The 17,775-nt window shown below is 44.8% G+C and overlaps 1 long non-coding RNA gene across 1 annotated transcript in view; it reads right to left on the bottom strand.

The window, feature by feature from the left end:
- LOC128315927 (uncharacterized) overlaps positions 1–12,110 on the bottom strand; it is a 220,878-nt gene extending 208,768 nt beyond the window's left edge. The window contains exon 1 of the long non-coding RNA XR_008299138.1: positions 11,843–12,110. This is a non-coding gene — a long non-coding RNA (uncharacterized LOC128315927). The remainder of the gene's footprint in view (positions 1–11,842) is intronic.
- Between the last annotated feature and the right edge of the window lie 5,665 nt (positions 12,111–17,775).

Below are 17,775 nucleotides of genomic sequence, written 5' to 3'. Positions count from 1 at the left end.
TAGCGCAGCTCACATAACTCAGAGAACCATTTTACTTACTAGATTACTGGTTTACTAGAAAAGGATCTAACTCGGAACAGCCAGATGGAAGAGACGCACAGAGCAGTGTACGGGGAGCCTCTCCAGGCGTGCAGCTCTTACTCAGTCCCCATGTGCTCACCAGCCCAGAAGCTCTCCAAACTCTGTCCTCTGGGGTTTTGAGGGAGGCCTCCTTACACAGGGCTGGCTGATTAAATCATTGGCCTACGGCTACTGAACTCAATCTCCAGCCTCTTAGCCCTAACCAGAGGTGGAGGATGGAACTGAAAGTTCCAACCCTGTAATCACATGGTTGGTTTCCATGGCAACGAAGCCCCTTTCATAGGTGCTTTCCAGAAGTCATCTCATTGACATAACAAAAGACAACTTTATGGTTCTTACTTTGGAAACTGCAAGGATTTTAGATCTATGCCAGGAAAGGGGACAAAGACTAAATATATATTTCTTATTATAAATCATAATATCATACCCACACACCCAAGACTGAACAAGAGTCATGGCATTCATGCATATTCTCGTGTAATTCTGTCACAGTTTGTAAAAAATATTGTTACCATTTTTATCTACCCTAACTGTAATAGTAATATTTATTGTCTGCTCACAATGTTGCCAGGATCTGTGCTAAGTACCTTCCCTGCCATACCCGAACTAATACTTAACAACAACTCTATCAAGTGGCTACTACTATCGTCTCCCCCTTTTATAGATACAGAAGTTGAGGCTCAGGTTAATTGACATCTCTAGGACCCGACAGATACTAAGTGCTAGAACCAGGTTTTAAGCCCAGGTTCATCTCAGCTTAATGCCCATGCCCTTAGCTGAATGCTACAGTGCCAAATCCATCTTAACACTGAGCTCACCCAACTTCTTTGCAGCATGTGCCAATACCACGGGTTCTTTCCTTCCGGGAAGTGCCTCCTCTTCAGGCTTCCCAGAAACTGACCTGGAGGGAATTTCCTCTACCCTCTCTCTCACAGGTGCTCCTTGTTCCACATGTGGTGTTCCCCAAACCCCCAGCTTCTTACATGTACCACAGACTCTTCCATTTCAACATTTCAATGTGTTCCATTGTGAACTCATTACTTACACACCCTGTCTCAGTTCCTGGCAACACCATCCAGCCAGGCTCCCAAACCAGAAGCCAGAGTAAGCTCTCCCATCCCCTCAGCCCATCAACAGACAAGGGCAGCAGATTCCCTCTTCTGAGCACTCTGATGCTGTCCCACCTATACATCCCCATCACCCAAAGGCCTCTTCCAAGCCACAACCACTTTTCATCCTCATCAGTCATCTCTACCATCCACGCCCAAAGCCCTAAAGCCCTAGTCATCTCAATCGGCTGCCGCTTCCCACATGTCAAGCTCTTTAGTGACATCAGACCTTTGCCCCAGCTGTCCCCTCCTCCTAGGGCATGGTCATCCTTTGTCCACCCACTTTCTGTCCAAACATCTCCAGCTCTGTGAAGCCATCCACAAAGCCTTTCTCTTGGGTTCTGAGAAAAGACAAGGTGCTTACTTCTCAGCTCACCCTGGACTCAACATCAGAACCTAGTACAACTTTTTATCTCAGTATCCTGCTCCAATACCACATTCTAGGCATCATGAACTCTCCCAGGGGCAAGTGAACACATGGAGTCCTTTCTGCCTTTGTGTCTCCAGACCCAGCCCAGCTTCTAGCTTTCATCAGATATTAAGGTAATTAACTGGCAATTGGCAACAGATACAAAAAAGCAGTTTCTCACCCCAACAGGGATGTGTAATGTTCAACTCTGTTTTTCCAAGGGACATGATCAGAAGCCTGTGCACACCTAAGAGACATTTTGACAGAGGCATCAACATATGAAGTCAGCAAGGAAGCTTAAATGAAAGAATTAAGAGAAACAGATTTCAGCCATAGCTCTACGCAGAAGGCTACAATGCTAAAATCTGCATTTAATAGGGACCACATGGCATAAACGTGCCATCATGACTTACAGTGACACAGAATGAAGTCAGTGGTGAATCTCTAGGTCTCTCAGGCACCTCACCCACCCTCACACGCCCACAGTGAGCCAGTTCCAAATTTTTGACTTATCAGCCCCTAACAAGCTGTTGAACTCTATCTCCTACTAGTTACCAGTCTATTCCTTGCCAGTTCAAATCCAAGTGGTGAAATACTTCAGCTGGAAAGGGTAATCAAAACACAAGTACAAATGGCTAATAAATACATGAAAAAATCAACTCCAGCAGTAATGCAAGAAGTACAAATCAAGACATGATACTATATTCCATCTGTCCAATTGGCAAAATTAAAAGCAACTCCTCCCTACTGGAGAGGGTGCTGGCTGCCTGCCAGCTGTGCCAGACGTGTGCGATGAAGTGAGCAGAAGAAGAAGGCAGAAGAAATCTCTATAGCCTTCAGTGGTCTTCAAGAGTCAACTCACCTCTGTCCTTCAGCATTTCACTGTTAGCAGAGTCTCCTCACGCATGAGGCAGGGAGCATGTGCTTGGGGAGGACTGGGGGAAGAGCGCAGGAAAATGACCCCTCAACACACACATACACAGTGTCTAAACATAAACGCAGCCATGCTTTATCCAGCCTTGTCACAATTATATTTCAAGGAAGACATGGCTGGAACCTGCTGCTATTGGCTTACAATTTAGAAGTCGAGTCAAGATACCCAAATCTGTAGAAAACTGGCAAACAGAATCAGATGTTGTTGGAGAAGAAAAAGTGTCAGGTGTGTTCAGAAAAGAGAAGATTACTTCCAACTGGGCTATCGGGGTGGGTACAATTTTGGCAAAGATATAAGGAAAAAATGATTCTAGGGGCAGGGGAAAGATTAAGGTCACAGATGATGACATTTAAATGTCTTAATTTATTCACTGAGGTCCTTTCCAGCCTTTACATTTTTCTAACCTGGTGCTTTCCCTCCTGTTAGCTGGGTGAGTTCCAGTGGCCCCAGGAAATGGATGGACACTTAAGTTACGTGCCAAGCACTGGCCTTACACCCTGCATAGGTGAACTCATTTAATCCTCAAAACACTTTAGAATGAACATCCTTGGGTCTGTTTTACAGGTGAGGAATCTGAGGCCCAAAGAAGAAGACTTAATTTGCCCAAGCTCACAAACCAAGTCAGAGCGAGAAATCAGACATGAACTGACGCCTGCCTGACGGACACTCACCCATAACCTCTTCTATACCACATTGCCTCACTTCGAGATCACTTCTTTCATTCAAACTAAAACCCCCAAATTGATCTACACATTCAATGAAATCTGTATCAAAACCCCAGAAGGCCTCTTTGATGAAATTGACAAGCTGATCTTAAAATTCATATAATAATTCAAGGGACCCAGAAAAGCCAAAATAATCCTTAAAAAGAATAAAGTTAAAGGACTCATACTACAACTTCGAAAGTTACTACATCGCTACAGTAATCAAAACTGTGTGGCATAAAATGCTGGCATAAAGACACACACATAGATCAATGGAATACACCTGAGAGTCCTGAAATAAATCCGTACCTTTAATGGCAACTGATTTTTGACAAGAGTGTCAAGAAAATTCAATAGACTGGGAAAAAACAGTCTCTTCAACAAATGGCGCTGGGACAATGGGATACTCACATACAAAGAATGAAATTAGAACCTTATGCCATATATAAAAATTAACTCAAAACATATCAGAGACCCAAATGTAAGAGCCAAAACTATAAAACTCTTAGAAGAGAGGCACCTGGGTGGCTCAGTCGGTTAAGTGTCCAACTCTTCATTTTGGCTCAGGTCATGATCTCACAGTTTGTGAGATCAAGTCCTGCATCAGGCTCCGCACTGCCCCCCCTCTGCCCCTGCCCCACTTGCTCTCTCTCCTGCGCACATGCACTCTATTTCTCTCTCTCAAAATAAATAAGTATAAAAATAAATAGATAAAACTCTAAGAAAAAAGAAACATAGGGGTGAATCGCTGTGACCCTGGATTAGGCCATAGTTTCTTAGTACCTAAAGAACAAGCAACTACAAAAAAACAGATAAATTAAGATTTTGTAAAAATAAAAAGTATTTGTGCTTCAAAAGACATTGTCAAGAAAGTGAAAAGACAACTCACAGAATTTGAGAAATTATTTGCAAACCACGTATCTAATAAAGGTGTCATCACCAGAATATATAAAGAACTCTTATAATTCAACAAAGAAAGACAAAAAACCCAATTTGAAAATGGACAATGGCTTTGAACAGACATTTCTCCAAAGAACATATACAAATGGCCAATGTGCACATCAAAAGGTATTCAACATTATGAGTCATTAGGGAAATGCAAGTTGAAACCACAATGAGACACTACTCCATACCCACCAGGATGGCTAAAATAAAAAATAGTAATAATAATAACAATAAGTACTAAAGAAGATAGGGAGAAACTGGAATGCTCAGACAATGCCAGCAGAAATGTAAGTGGTGGAGCTGCTTTGGAAAACAGTTCCTCAAAAATTTAAATATATAGTTTCCATGTGACCCAGCAATTCCACTCTCAGGTCCATATACCCAAGACAATTGAAACCTGTGTTCACATAAAAATTTGCAAATGAATGCTCACAGAAACATTATTCATAACAGCCAGATCATAGAAATGGTGCAAATGTCCATTAAAACTAACATGGATAAACAAAATGTTATAATGGAGTATCATTCAGCCATAAAAAGGAATGAAATACCAACTCATGCTATAACATGGATGAGCCCTAGAAATATGATTTCAAGAAAGAAAAGCCAGTCACCAAAGATCACATATTGTATGATTCCACTTTCATGAAATTTCCCAGAAAAGACAATTTTATAGATAGAAAGCAGGAGTGGGAATGAATGGAGAAAATGGAGAATGGCTACTAATGGTTACAGGGCTTCTTTTGGGGGTAATGAAAATATTATAAAAGTAATTGTGATGATGATTGCATAACTCTGTGAACCTATTACAAATATTGATTTGTATACTTTAAATGAGTGAATTATATGGTATGTGAGTTATAACTCAACAAAGCTATTTAAAAATAAACAGGTCAAGGGGCGCCTGGGTGCCTCAGTCAGTTAAGCATCCAACTTCAGCTCAGGTCATGATCTCGCAGTTTGTGGATCCAAGTCCCACATATGACTCTCTGCTGACAGCTCAGAGCCTAGAGCCTGCTTCAGATTCTGTGTCTCCCTCTCTCTCTGTCCCTTCCCTACTCATGCTCTCTCTCTCCCAAAAATAAATAAGCATTAAAAAAAATTTATGGGACCTCATCAAAATAAAAAGCTTCTGCACAGCAAACAAAACAATTGGCAAAACTAAAAGGCAAACCGACAGAATGGGAGAAGATATTTGCACATGACATATCAGATTAAGGGTTAGTATCCAAAATCTATAAAGAATTATCAAACTCAACACCCACAAAACAAACAATCCAGTGAATAAATGGGCAAAAAGACATGAATAGATACTTCTCCAAAGAAGACATCCAGATGGCCAACTGACACATGAAAAAATGCTCCACATCACTCATCATCAGGGAAATACAAATCAAAACCACAATGAGATACCAACTTACACCTGTCAAAATGGCTAACATGAACAACTCAGGCAACAACAGATGTTGGCAAGGATGCAGATAAAGAGGATCTCTATTGCATGCTGGTGGGAATACAAGCTGGGGCAGCCACATTGGAAAACAGTATGGGGGTTCCTCAAAAAATTAAAAATAGAACTACCCTATGACCCAGCAATTGCACTAGTAGGTATTTATCCAAGGGATACAGGTATGCTGTTTTGAAGGGGCTCATGCACGCCAATGTTTATAGCAGCACTATTAACAATAGCCAAAGTATGGAAAGATCCCAAATGCCCATCGATGGATGGATGGATAAAGAAGATGTGGTATATCTATACAATGGAGTATTATTTGGCAATCAAAAAGGATGAAATCTTCCCATTTGCAACTATGTAGATGGAATTGGAGGATATTATGCTAAATGAAATTAGTCAGTCAGAGAAAGACAAATATCTTATGACTTCACTCACATGAGGACCTTAAGATACAAAACAGATGAACATAAGGGAAGGGAAGCAAAAATAATACAAAAACAGAGAGGGGGACAAAAACATAAGAGACTCTTAAATAAGAAGAACAAACAGAGGGTTACTGGAAAGGTGTGGGAAGGGGGGATGGGCTAAATGGGTAAGGGGCACTAAGGAATCTGCTCCTGAAATCACTGTTGCACTATATGCTAACTAACTTGGATAAAATTTAAAAAGCAAATAAAAATAAAAATAAAAATTTTAAATAAATAAATAGGTCAAAAAATTAAAAAGTAAAGTAGCACATGCTCATTGACAGAGGGAATGTGTGGGAAAGTATAACAAAGGACAAAAATGTCACTTGTGACGACCAGAGATACACACTGCTAATATTTTGGCTTCTTTCCTTCTGAAATTTATTTTCAACAGTTACTTTCATGATTGAAATTATAAGCACACACTATTTTATGTGAATTCATTTCTTGCCTCAGAATGACCCCCAGTGCCACAGTCCCTGGACACTTGGCCCACCCTTTGTCCCCACCTCCCACCATCCTCCCTCGAAACCTCTGCCCAGCCAACTCCAGAGGACCCTTGTCCTCACCTGGATGGTATTCTATGATTCGAATGCCCCTCCTCTGATTTGCTTGGCTGGAAAACCCCTACTTCTCCCCTCATCATCTGCCCCAATGCCTCCTCCTGCTCAGTGAAGCTTCCCCAGAGGCCTCAGCAATGGCTTCTACTGACACTTCTCACCCTTTGTTCCTGTGAGAGGTTCTTACTCCTCAACTGGCTCCTCAGTTGCAAATTCAGTATTCAGCCCCCTTTAGGAGAAAAGAATTAGGGGGAAGGAGAACATTTCGGGGTAGGATATGGAGTAGGGAGGTTGAACCTCCTTTCTTCAAGTGCCTCAGCTTCCCCCCTGGAATCCCCTCAGGCAAACTGGCAGTCTTAGTCTGTCCACAAAAAAAGAGTGGAGGTTGGCCTCCCTTTGCACCCACTGGATTTGCTGCCCTCACCCACATCCCAACCCACCTGGGTGTTGTAGCCGTTGGCTGACGGTCCCTCCTCTCACCCTGGCTTCTCCCTTTGCCTTTATCCTCTCTCTAGGGCAGATGCACACCACTGATCCCTGGTGAGGACTGATTTGGGGTGACGTAGGAGGAACCAGGGTCCCAGGCTTGGTAACCCCACTGATCTCTGAGGGTCCAGGAAAGGGGCCAGATCAGTTGGCCTGAGTTTCCTCATGTGTCTGCTAGACCACAAAAATTTGGGTACAGTGCATTACAACTAACAAAAAGATCGATCTCTCTTGCAAGATGGACTTATTCTGAGATTGCAGAACTCAGGAAATGGAACCCATCTCCTTGTTATCAATGTAAAAACTGAGCTGAGCTATTTGTGATCTAAATCAAAATAGAACTGTGTCTGGCAAACTCATTTTTCTCAGGCCCCGGCAGCTCCCCAAGATACATTGTCTACTGATGGGGGTGGGGGGGAGAGACAATGGCAACTGCCAGGAGCCATTGATCACTTGTTTTATGTGCAGAATGAATCCTTAATCACTGTCGCTTCAGAAAGAAAGGGGAAATTGAGATGGATTCTCAAGTGCCAAAGGCAGAGAGCTTGGTAATTGTAGCTCTTTCATTAAAACTTTGGAGCGTAATAAGTTAGCCAGTGGTTGTTCATCTCTGCCTTGGCGTCCACATCTTGGCTCATCGCTAAGGGGTGCAATGAAGAGTCCTAAGAGCCATGGGTAATCTCTCCTCAACGTGAGCTGAGGGCTCAAGAATCCCATCAAATGAAATCTGACATCTCAGCCTGGCATCTGAGGACCTACAAAATGGACCCAACTTACCTCTCCGACCCTATCACTTACTCCTCCCTGAGCCTAGGTTTCATAATTTGTAAATAGAAGCAAAACCCTACGTTGCCTCATTAGCCTATGCTGTTTCATTCTTCTGATCCACTTCTTGCACTAGTTCTTTGTATTGGCCGGTGACATTTATTTATGTGTTCATTCACTTTGCAAATACTTATCAACTGTTTATTGTATGCTCCTTGGTTAGCAAGAAGAGTCATGGTTTCTAACCACCCACCGCCTTGGGGCTTTTCAGCTGGAGCATGCATTTTCAACAGGGGGCACTACTACCCTTTAGTTCAAGGGGAGCAAAAAAATTCTTACTCTTCTAATACATAAAACATAAATATTCATGCATTATATAAACAGATACGCAGCATATTTTAAAATCTCATGAGGGAAGGGAGGAACGATTAGGGAAAAAATGTCTGAAAAGGATCCTTAGGAGAGCAATAATGAAAAAGTCTCTTGTCTACACTGGTTGAAAGTGACTTTCTGCCCTTTTTATCTACCTCAGGCTACGCAACTCAGTACATGTCCCCTCCTCAAAAAACAAAACAAAACAAAACAAAAAAAACTCTGAAAAAAACCTATTTCTCTCTGCCCCTCCTCTTTGCTCCCATGACGAGCCCTACACAGCTAGTTCACAGCACGAGTCCCTGAGCTCCTGTCCAGGCTCTGCCTGACCCCTGGCTCTGTCTCCCACACTAGTCTGTAAGATGCTTGCAGGCAAGACTCTTGTCATTGTGTTTAACCCTGAGGGCCTAGCAGGTTAACTAACACTTCTTCGCAGGTGTTCAATAAATATCAAATGAATGAATGATCAGCATGACATTGATCACTTTGTCATTCTAAGGGTGGAGAGAAAAGGGGTTAAAGGAACCAACATTTACTGAGACCCTCCTGTATGCCACACACTATGACAGACCATGGTACAGTCTGCCTTACTTCCACTGTCACCACAGCCATGCAGGTAGCAGGGCAGAAACTGTTATCCATGGAGAAAGGAGGATCCATGCAGGGGTGTGTGTGCTGAAGGCAGGTTCTGTGGCTGAGCAGAGCCTATTCAGTTTTCAGCAAGTTTTCAAGCCAGGCATTAAAAACTATTGCTAGCTTGAAATCAGCTATCACAGGAGTATTTACACCATGGAAATGGGCAAACATTACAAATCAGAGCTTTTTTCTTCCCTGCTCTGAGACCTGGTTTACCAGTATATCACTGGCTCCATGCCTGGCAAGTGGCAGCCAGGAGAGGGGACAGAGTTTTTCCATTCAACCAACACTGCCTCCCTACCAGTTGTGGGCACAGGGCTGGGGGGTAAAGGGAGATATCTACCTATGTACATTAAGACTTCATCCAGGATCTCACCTGCTACCACTTTCTTTCATGGAACTGCCTTTCCTTGCTCTTTGGTTAATTACTGTCTGGAAGTGAATAAAGAGGACCCCTGAAAATCACCCTCTTGGCACTTGGGAGTCACCTCTGCTTCCCAGGAGGCAGAGGTCAGGGAGGAGACTCCAGAAATCCTCCTCAGAATCAATACCCCAAGGCCAGAGGCCAACAGGCTCCCAGTTACCCTCACAGGGAGTCTTGCAGAAGCCTTTTCTAGATATGGCAACCATTTGTTTGCCCATCTCTCCAGAGTACAGGTTAGTTAGGGCAGGGACCAAGGGCTTTGCCCTCTGTATCCACCTGCAGCATGCAGCCCAGGCCCGGCACACATTTGGCACTCGGTAGATGCACCTGTGGGAATAACACCCACCTGACCCAGATACAGCCCATCGGGGAACCCGTCCTGTTCCATACCCGGGTATGGCAGTGGATTTTAACAAACTGAGTCAACCTCGAAATTCTTTAAACAACTCTTCTAATTCCTTGACCCTTTTGCATTTCCCAGAAGACTCAAAAAAATTTCAAAATGCCCTGAGGATGCTCTGGCTGTAAGTTTGAAATGCTAAATGTCTTATTAGACAAAGGACTTTGGGTTTGACTCCTCTAGAATGCAGATCTGCTCACAGCAGCATCGGCAATAGCTGGAGTTTCGCCACATCACAGTATCATTAGCAACCAGACAGAGTTATTCCGCACATACCTTTTAATGTCGAGTCTCCGTTTTCTGACTGCTTGACAAGCCAGAGAGGATAAATAAAGGAGGCTCCTGGAGCATCTGGCTTTCTTTCACATTAGGTTCTGTGATGGGATCCCTGATTTAAGACCAGGATCCAATTGAGAGCTATACTCATAGCACAATAAATAATAGGGAAACATCAAGCCTGAACTGGTGCAGTGTGTTAGTCCAGGACCATGTACTGTGACATTATTTATCATCAAGCAAATCCTTATTTTGGTTTCTAGAGAAGGGTATCATACAATTAATACTGAAAATGGAAAGAAAATGGCATTCAGGGAGGAAGTGTTTGTCCTTGTTGGGGAATAAGGGTCAACAGGTAAAAAAAAAAAAATCAGTGGATGTGTTCAAAATAGTTACAGGAGACGGGGAACATTTTGTTTTTCTTGGCTGCTTTTGTCATGATTTCTCCCAAGCTCCTCTTGCAATTGACATTAGGAAAAAGGAGTAAAAAGGATTCCTTATCAACAGTGATTAAGTAGCCTAGATTTTTAACCAGAATTCCAAAGTTCTGTGAGTCTTTGAAACAAAGATTATTCATTAAGGTACACTAAAATACAGTTTAATTCTGTCCATTTGTCAGACTTTTTTATATCCGTAAGTTCACAAATCAGAAAAAAATATTCCATGTTAACCCGGCAACCCAGATTTTTAGAAACTGTGTATCCTCAATATTGTTATTCTCCCTCCAGCCTCCTTTCCTTTTTTAAATCCGTATCATGACTTGTGGGGCACACAGAATCACAGATGCAGGGACTGGGGTGCAGAGAAGTTGAGTAAATTGCACAAAGTCACCCAGCCTGCAGGAGCTGGGCCTGGGCTTCAATCATGGGGACGCCGTCTCCCAGTATGTGGTTTCTACTAGCCTCACCTCTACCCCACCCCCATCCCCTGAGTCCTTCCAGCCCCACTTCCTAAAAACACTAAGGCAGCCCCGCAAAGGCGAGGCAAAACGGTGTCCTGCGGATGTCCCTCTCCTCTTCCTCCCCTAGTAGTCTCCTCTCTCCCAGGGAAGCCTACAGTCTGTATTCCCCCGACTCTGCCCCCCCAACCCCCCCCCCACCCCCGGCAACCAAGGCCTGCCCTGAAGGATCAGCCATGGTCCTGGGTGGACAGAACAAACCCCAGGTGGAAAACACAAGTGCAGCTAACAATGGAAGAAGCGTTCAGCTCATCCACCACACCCTCCAAAAAACCCCCACCAAGGATGAGAGTGACAAGGATTAGCATTTGTATTTTCCCAGCTATTCCTCACAACAAGGTCATACAGTTAAGTGGAGTCACCCCCATTTTACAGATAAGGCAAATGAAGCTCACAAATGTTAAGTCCCGTGCCAACTTCACACAGTAAATGGCGGAGCCATGGCTCAAACCTGCATCCTGGAATCCAAGATTTTTCCATAACAATGAGATAAAGTCCCAGTGTGGGTAACGTGGGGTGCCCAGGCTCTGCTGCTCTACGCCTGTGTGGTTGGAAAGACCACAGAGCGTGGAGTCAAGGAGCCCGGGTGGGAATACGGGCTCAGGTTCCTCAACCTCTCTGGGCCTCGACGCCCTCATTTCTCAAGGGAAGAGGATAACAGGTGCCTGCCGGGGTTGCTGGGAGGCGCTGGGACAACATCCCGGCAGAGCACAGGGCGCACGGAGTGGGGGGGCTCACTCCGCGTGAGCCACCGCCCCGCTCGGGTCCCCTCTTCCTTCAGGGGTGTTGGCTCTGTTTCAAGCCGCAGCCGGTGAGAAAGCCTAGTGGAGGCGGCTGCAGACACACACCGGCCACCCTACCTGCGCAGGGTTCCTTCAGAAGGGAGTCGTGTCCAGCTCTGGTAAGGCGCTGATCTGGCGGGAAGATCACAGCCAGCAGCCGTCTCTCCAACCAAGGAGAGAAAATGACGGGGCTGCCACGGGACTAAGGGGCTGGAGATGTAGCCAGCCGTCGCTTGGGGTCTAATTATCCGGCAGTCAAAGCCCTGGTGACATTTGAGATCCCTATCAACCCTGAAATACCCTCAGATGCCTTCCGAGTTTGAATTATCTACCCAGGCATCCAAATTAAGCGAGGCACGAGGGGGGCTACGGTGGCCTCTGGGGGTCATTTCTAGCAAGCGCCCAGTAATTCTCTGGCGCCGAAAGATGTCGTGGGCTGGGGCCTGCAATAGAGAAGTGCTATCAAGGAGGAGAGACCAGGAAACTTAAAACAGCATCCCAGAACACATCCAATTAAGCCCCCTAAATTAACAGGTGAAGAAAGAGCGCCAGGAGAGGGTAGCGCCTGATAATTAGCACACAGCTAAAACGTGGCAGAAACGGTGCTTGAGCCCTCAGCCCAGCCTTTCCGCTAGGACTCCGCCTCTTAACCACATTGCCTCTAACCTTTAGCCCTCACATCCTGTCCTTGGCGGGCACCCGTCCCCCTCCACCGACCCTGGAGAGCCATTGCCAGATTTGCCGTTACCAAGATTCACGTTTACCCTATCGTTCGCTATCTACCACTTCCAGCAACACTCCTGGAAGAACACTCGGTAGAGAGTAAAATGTTTCCACCAGCATTCAGGGATCTCCTTTGGTGCGGCTTGATACAGCCTTTTTAGCCTTGTTCATCCTTCCTATTCTTTCATTCATTCAACGAATATTTATTGTGTCCTGAACAGAAGCAGGCACGGAAATAAAGTAATCAAGAGCAAAACTGTTTCTGTCCTTTAAAACTTCTGATTTACTGTAAGAAACATCCACATAAACAGAAAATTATACACAATGTACTGGGGGCAGACATTTGCTAGGAAATACACGTACCCAGAGAAGGACTCCCATATGAAGCCAGTATGAAGAGGGAGTGTACATTTAGGAGAGTCTTCCAGAAGGAAAGATGCCTGAGTTGAATTTTAAAGTGGGCTATGGCCAGTTAATGGGAAGGACCAGAGAAGCAGCAGGAGAAAGTAAAGCCTCAGTGAGAAAATGGCATGGAATGTGAAGCTCCTGTGACATTCTTTTTTACCCCTTTACTTCTGGTGACTTGGAATTTAAAAAGTAGGTTTTTTAATAACTAATGTGAGGAACTTCAGGAAGTTCCAGGTCTCTGTGACGTCGAACAGAGTGAGACAGGTGGACATGATACCAGGCCAGTGGCAGGGCCGGGAGAGGGGCTTATAGATCACACCATGGAGGGCCATGTATATTATTCAAATGGGCTTGAACTTGATAGTACAGGTCAAGGATACTTTTTTTTTAATTCTTTTAAATGTTTATTTATTTTTGAGAGAGAGAGAGTGAGCGAGCAGGGAAGGGGCAGAGAGAGAGGCAGACACAGAATCCGAAGCAGGCTCCAGGCTCTGAGCTGTCCAGGCTCTGAGCTGTCAGCACAGAGCCCCATGGTGGGTTCACACCCACGAACCATGAGATCATGACCTGAGCGGAAGTCAGACGTTTAGCTGACTGAGCCACCCAGGCGCCCCAGGTCAAGGATTCTTGACGTCTGGCCTTTAGGGTCCAGTGCCCTCTCCCCTGAAGTTTAAAATTTATAAGTAAGCAACTTAAAAAATCTAGTAAGCAAAAAAGAAAAACGATCTAGTAAGCAAAATTGTATGCATGAATTCAACTTTTATCACATTCTAAAAGGAATTCATGACCCCAGACATGCAAAGGATAACTGGGAGAAGGATTGAACCATGTTTGAAGTTTGTAAGCCAGAGAGGGCCTGTGTAAGATTTATTATATATGTGGACCCCACTGGTGTGATGAGAATAGGGCCTTTGTCTTTTTCACTGCTGTGTCTCTAACACAGATCACCATGTTTTATACAGGATAAGCATTAAATAGGGAAAGAATGACAGCTATGTGGAGTGGAGGATGGGCTTGAGGGGACAAGACCAGAGGCAAGGAAACGGTTAGGAGGCTGTTGGAGTAACTCTGTATGGGGGGTGGTTGTTGGTATAGAATAAAAGTGACACATTGAAAAATGTTTTGGAAATAAAATTAATAGGATTTGATGGTTTGCTGAACATGGGAAGTGAGAGGAAAAGAGAAGTTAAGGACAACTCCCACTTTTCTAAATGGCAGTGCCACGGACAGAAATAAAGGAACCAGGAAGCAGAGCATGCGAGGAGGGACTGGTGGTTACTTCTGTTGGGATGCAGCACAAGGGGCCTGAATGACATCCAAGGGAAGATGCTAAGTAGGCAGGGTGCATGAGGCCGAAGTTTGGAGGTAGGATTTGAGCTGGAAACAGACACGTATGTGGGGATCAGGAATATAAAAGGATTGAAACCCTAAGAGTGAGCGAGGCCACCTGGGAGAGAATAGAGGGAGCAGGAGCAGGCCAAAGACAGAACTCTCAGGAAACCAGCATTTAGGAAGTATTCAGAGGTATTCAAACCTGCAAAACAAATGTTGAATTCCACAAAATCTAGGGAAGGGAGAATTTAATGGAAGAGGAAACGTCTAGCGCAGGCAGATGTGACTGAGGGTTCAGTAAGTTAAGGACCAACAGCTAGTCACTGATTTGACAATAAAGAGGTTATGGATGGCCTTAAGGGAGAGGATTTCAATGAAGTATGAGAAGTGAAAGTCACGTGGTACAGGATATGATGGACATTGAAGAAATAGGTGCATTAAAAGAATCCTGTCTTGGGACGCCTGGGTGGCTCAGTCAGTTAAGCGTCCAGCTCTTGATTTCAGCTCAGGTCATGATCTCACAGTTCATGAGATCGAGTCCCAGGCTGGGCTCTGCATTGACAGCACAGAGACTGCTTGGGATTCTCTGTTTACCTTCCTCCCTACCCCTCCCCCGCTTGTGTGTGTGTGTGTGTGTGTGTGTGTGCGCGCGCGTGCGCATGTGCACTCTCAAAATAAATAAATAAACTTGAAAAAAATAGGGGAGTTTCAGAGAGGTGAAGTATTATAATGACTGTTAGGCAAACATATCTTTCACAGCAACTTCATCACATTGTCCCCACCCCAGCCTGCCAGTCAACAGCAACACCCCCATCCCACCCCTATGGGTTGCACACGCCAGCTGCTGCCTCCTTAATGAGACTGCTGTCCATCCTTTCATTGGCTCCCAGGGGCAACGTCCTGAGCATCACAGCCAGCCCAACCCAGAGACGCTGCCTGTCACAAATCCATATTCGTATGGCCCCCACTTCCCACCCCACCCAACAGACTCCATGCTGCCATGTTACTTTGTCCTTCTGGAGAGATAATGGCTTCCTCCAAGGGGCCTCCAGACACTAGGTGACCCGTTAAGATGGCAATGAGGATGGTTCCTTCTGAAGTTTTCAGGATTTCAAATAAGCCACCAAAATAATGCCCACCAATTCTCTTCCATTTTATGAAATATAAAGATGTATATATGGAACCGATTCCTAATTAATTAATGAAGTTTGCTTCTTTCAGAAACACCTCATAGAACATGGGGCTGGGTGGGAGAAAGACAGTGAGGGGGCTCCCTAGCGTCAAGAGATTAGGGAATGCTGAGTTAAAACTTCAGCTAAAATGAAAGTGTGTTATCTGAGAAAAGCAAACGCATTAAGCTATCATCATCTATTAACACTTGAGTGTAAATGAGCTGGTGAGATTAGCTGTCCAACAGTCAAAGATTCCAGTGGTACTAGGAAGAGAGAAGGAGGATGACAGGACACTGGGAGGAGCCGGGACAGTCCTACACGCAGAACTGGAAAGAGGCATGGACCCAGGGTCCAGAGAATCTGGTGTAAAAGGTAATCACAGGCCACAGAACAGTGTGACATTCTCTTCTTCATTTGCCTTTCACAGCCCAGGACAGTGAGTTCTAACTGTCCTCCAAAAGCCAGCACAACGTGGCAGAGCCCGACACCCTGGGTGGAAAGCCCAGCTCTGCCATTCGACTAGCTGTGTGATCTGGGGGACTTGTTTAACCTCTCAGTGTCTCCTCGTCCTAAATATGGAGATAATTATACTGCCAGCCTCCTAGGGCTGCGGTGAGGATTAGATGAGCTAAATCACGGAACTCTCTTAGAACATACTTGACACATGGTAAGATGTTAGCTGTTCTTTTATAAATGAGGATATGAGGCATAATGAAGTAAAGATCTTTGGCCAAGGTCATCAGCAACAAAGTAGCAAGGCCTAGATGAGGAGGCCTCATTTTCCCTGAAAACATAAATCATCTGGGAAACTGAGTTAACATCACTCCGTCCGGGATTTCTGATTGGATGGGGCAGGTGGGGCAGGTGGACTGTGCCGTAGGAGAGTAAGAATCCGTTTGGAATGGCGCTGCCCAGATGATTCTGATGTGGGGGATCTGCAGGCAACAGTTTGATGAACACTGGCTTGCCCTTGGCACTGTCCAGGAGATCGTGGGACAGACCACTTGTTCCCAACCCCTTGGCCAACAGCGTAGCGCTCCTGCTCCTGACTCACTGTGCATTTTTCTTTCTCTAGTTTCCAGGGGAAAAGTCCTGCACAACCAATGTCAGAGAGGGGGAGTTTTCTTCAAGACCAAGAGTTTTAAAACCAAGCTCCACTTCAGAGTGGATTTTACCACTGGGTTCTGTAATGGAAATGCTGACATAAGCTTAATTATGAGAGAGAATTTCTCTCGGATGGAAATGCGGTGACCCAGAAGACTCCATTTGCAAGTCCTCCTGACCTGTAAGAGAAGAGGCCTGGTGGAATATTTTGGGTAATATATTATGCATCTACTTATCCTATGATCCCCATCTGTGGGCTTAGCAAGGCAGTATTTTGAAGAAAGGGAGAAAAAAATATGAACACCAGGCTTGAGAACACTCGCCTGGATCAGAGACCAGGGTGAGCTTTCTACTCTGCAGTGTTTTGCATTTCATATGAAGTGAAATCTATTTCAGGTGCTGCTGAAAATGCAGGAGAAGTACCAGTGACGGGAGTCCTAGGAATTAAACTGGCCTCAGTTCAGAGACACAGAATGGTCTCACACCATCGGTCCTGCATATTCATAATTCGCCAATGTGAAGAGGTCTTTGTTACCAAAAAAAAAAAAAAGAAAGAAAGAAAAGAAAGAAAGAAAGCAAGAAAGAAAGAAAATTAAAAGAAAGAGAGAGAGAGAAAAGAAAAAGTTCTTTAGGAAGGATCCTTTCATACAAATGAGGGGTTCCCGTCACCCCAGCCCCGGGAAGCATGTGCGTGTTACCCTTATCTGCCCTCTAACATTTGACTTTGTGCTGGTGCTGCTCGTGGCTGCCTTGCTGAGATAGGGATGGCATGGGTTCTAGGTTGAATATATATTACTCTGAAAGCCAAGCTGCTTCCCCAGAGTCGGGCAGCATTCAAGTATTGGGCTCCTGGCTAGGATAACAGGGCAGATCCCTAAGCAGGACTGGGCAGCCACTGCAACTCTATTTCTCAACAGAAACCAAAGAAACGGAGCCTTCCTTGAGAGAGCCGAGTGACAGGGGAGTGTCTGGAGAGTGTCTGTTGTGGAGGCTGTAAGACTCTGTCTATAGTCATCTAAGTGGTACTGAGTCACCACAATATGTTGTTTGAATGTACAGTTCCATGTTGACAAACTTATATACTCATGTGGCAACAAGCTAATCTGGACAGAGAATGTCCCTCCTGCCTCTTTCCAGTCAGTCTCTCCAGGGGCACCACCGTTCTGACACCTATTATCATAGATGAGCTTCAAGTGTCCAGGAACAATGGTATTGGTGGACTCATAAAGCATGTGCCCATTGTTGTTCGGCTTTTTCTTTTTTGCTCAACAT

This window comes from Acinonyx jubatus, chromosome B3, assembly GCF_027475565.1.
Source record: "Acinonyx jubatus isolate Ajub_Pintada_27869175 chromosome B3, VMU_Ajub_asm_v1.0, whole genome shotgun sequence".
Lineage (NCBI taxonomy): Eukaryota > Metazoa > Chordata > Mammalia > Carnivora > Felidae > Acinonyx > Acinonyx jubatus.
The sequence above is the reverse complement of the archived record's forward strand: the minus strand, read 5'-3'. Positions and strand labels throughout refer to the sequence as shown.